We start from the raw sequence: 3302 nt of genomic DNA, 5'->3' as shown, positions 1-3302 counted from the left end.
TATCTAAATACTTAAAGAGGAAGAGTTAAAAAACATCATTTGTCTTCAAAACTCAGAACAATTTAAGGAATAACAAACAACTCCTTTATGATAATGATCTTTAGTGCCTTATCTGCATTTTACACTTTCTATAATAATGACTAAAAGTTTGGACATAGAAAAGTGAACTTTTTCAAAGTCTGTGAGCTGTAATACTATATTGAAGTTTGGGGTATGTACCCCTGTAGATGCAAAGTCCTCATTCCCTAAGGTTTGTGCATCATAAAACCTGATGATTGTCTCAGAGAAATGTGGTCCTATTAAACACCTTTGGTCCATAAGATGTGGATTTATAGAGAATATGACAAAGGCACTTTCAACTATACCAATCCCTCTGGGAAATTTCATGCAAAATAAGGTAAGGAAATTTTGTCCTTTAAAATACCACATATTGATAGATGAGTATGTATCTCAGATATGGTTCTCAACATCTCAGATATGGTTCTCAACACAGAGCTCTCCTCCATTAGCTGTTAGATAAAGGAAAAAGGAAGTCACCAAAACAAGGGAAGATTGAGCCTGGTACCTAGATCACTCTCTTCTCCTACAGCAGATAGGATGATATATTATTCAGGGTTCTCCAGAAAAACCGAACTACCAGTAGATTTGAAGAACTGTCTCATATGACTGTTTGGGCTAGGAAGCCCAAACTTGGTAGGGCAGGCCACATACTAAAAATTCCAATACAAGTGACTGTGAAGTCTGGTAAGTATGTATTCCCCAGAAGAAACTTACTGACAGAAATTTGTTAGGGAAATCACAGACACCTATTAAATAGCCACCTACCTCCACCTCCTTCTGGAAGTCATTAACACACACCAAGTGTTCATCTTCTGGCCTATTGTTACCCCCACCTCCTTTTCTATTATGTCCCACTCCACAATCTGGGGGAGTCTCAATTCTAATGAAAAGGCCTAGCCAAACCTTAAACTCAAAATGGGGAATAAAAGGTCCCAGATCCTTTTCAGAACAGGAATTCTCAGTGGCAGGGCCCCCTCTCCCGGGGGTGGATAAAAACGATACTCAGACAGTATAGACTTGTCTCTATTCTCCAGTACAAAATGGAGCATGCTTAGTTGCCATCTATTGACCCAATCTGGAGCAGTTTTGACCAGCCAGGATATCAGCTAACATGTGATGCCTTTCCCTGCTCTTTTGGGCTCTTTGTGCTGTGTATGTGGCAAGGAGATGATTTGTCCTTTCTGGACTCTTTCTTCTGTAAAAATACCAAAGGGATTATTTCCTGAATGTTTCTGTTGTGCCCTAAACCTGTGTTCCTATGATGAACCATTGTAGCAACTCACTCCACCAAGTTGAGGCAGAAATTCTTTCTTCTGATTTCTGAAATCTCAAGTTCTGGCTCTTAATACCTCCACTGACTGGATTCAGAGACTCTCCACATTGTTGAAGGCAAGTTCCTTTGTTCATTGTAAATGCAATCAGCTACAGATGCAGTCAACTGATTATAGATACAAATCCATCTATGGAGTACCTTTCCAGTAACATTCAGGCCAGGTTTGCTTGACCGAAAAAAAAAGGATGCCTTAATGTAGTGAAGTTGACATACAAAATTAACCACCACAAATGGGAGAAATGAGTAGATGCTGTACATTGGAACTCAGTTTTTCTAGAAAGCTTTTCTCTTTTCTATTTCTATCTATCTTTCTATCGATTCTCAGAACCTTCTGATAGTTCAGTCTGTGCTTATAAGGCTGGAATACTCAGTTGAATATCCTTCCACAGTGGCTCAGGAGGTAATTGCTGTATTTCCTGCATACTTCTCAGTTCATCTGTGTCTGTGAAGACTTCTCTGTTTTCACGTAGGGTAGGATACATTGGGATAAATCCTGATAATTCCTTTGCAACTACATTTTTCTCTGCAATTTTTATAGTGACCAATCAATTTAAGAAACAAAAAAGAAAGAACTTTGCATATGGTAATTTCTAAATTATGAAGCACAGCACATGATTATGAATTAAAGTACGTGAAGTGAACTTCACAGATTTAATGCGATCCCAATAAAAATCAACACAGGGTTTTTTTGAAAGATTTATTTTTTTTTATTTCTCTCCTCCCCCCCCCAGATTGTCTGCTCTCTGTGTCCATTTGCTGTGTGTTCTTCCATGACCACTTCTATCCTTGTCAGTAGCACCGGGAATCTGTGTCTCTTTTTGTTGCATCATCTTGCTGCATCAGCTCTCCATGTGTGCTATGCCACTCCTGGGCAGGCTGAACTTTCTTTCGCACTGGGTGACTCTCCTTATGGGGCGCACTCCTTGCACGCATCTTGTCATAGTGTATTATATTAGTGGGTGGAGACCCAAACAATGTTTGGGAAAGTGTTGTATCTCATCCTGTAGAGGCTGATGTTATCAAACAGAGGAGAGGGTGTTTCTTGAGATCTTGGGTGGCTCCTAATAGGGGAGGAAAGACTAGTGTGCGGTCACCCCTCGGGCTGAAGTGTGGTTTGCTGGCCTGGCGGGGGAGCAGCCGCGGCAGGCCAAGCCGCTGCCCCCATAATAGGGTGGCTGGTCGGACTCACCGCCACCCCTGAAGGGAGCTTGGCATGGGCGCAGAGTGCCCTCGGGTCTCCCCTTCTCAGCAGCCATGCTTCCGCGGCCGCCCCTCCTCCCTGATGGCGCCACACGATGCCTTGTGGGGCGGCACCCTTCTTCTTTCTCCCTGCGCAGGCGCAGGGCAGAAAATTCCAGTCTGCCCTTTTCCCCTCCCCCGACAGCAGCAACAGCCAGGTGTGGGCGGAGAAATCCAGCCCGCCCTTTTCCCTTCCCCCGACAGCAGCAACAGCCAGGTGTGGGCGGGAAACTCAAGTCTGCCCTCCACCCCAGCAACAGCAGCCACCAATCCCTAAACCCTGCCCCTTCCCCCAGCAACAGCGACAGCCAATCCCTAACCACCACCCCTCCCCCATCCAGTACCGCCCACTGACCTTTCGCTGGCAACCAATCAGAACAGGGCGTGGCTTCGACCAATCAGCCTTCCCCAGCCCCTATAAAACTGTTGCCTCTCCCTCAGTAAAGTGGACTTGCGTGTTTACCTTGTCTCCGCGGTAGTTCTTCTGCCGTGCGCCCTCCAGTCCTGAGAGCCCCCGACAAGGGCCTGGCCTCCCTTGTCCCCAGTTCGTCGCCTGCTTCTCCGGGCGACCCCTTCGTCGCCTGCTTCTCCGGGCGACCCCTTCGCCGCCGGCTTCTCCGGGCGACCCCTTCGTCGCCGGCTTCGCCGGGCGACCCCTTCGTCGCCGGCT

Source organism: Dasypus novemcinctus, chromosome 11 (genome assembly GCF_030445035.2).
Source record: "Dasypus novemcinctus isolate mDasNov1 chromosome 11, mDasNov1.1.hap2, whole genome shotgun sequence".
NCBI lineage: Eukaryota > Metazoa > Chordata > Mammalia > Cingulata > Dasypodidae > Dasypus > Dasypus novemcinctus.
The sequence above is the reverse complement of the archived record's forward strand: the minus strand, read 5'-3'. Positions refer to the sequence as shown.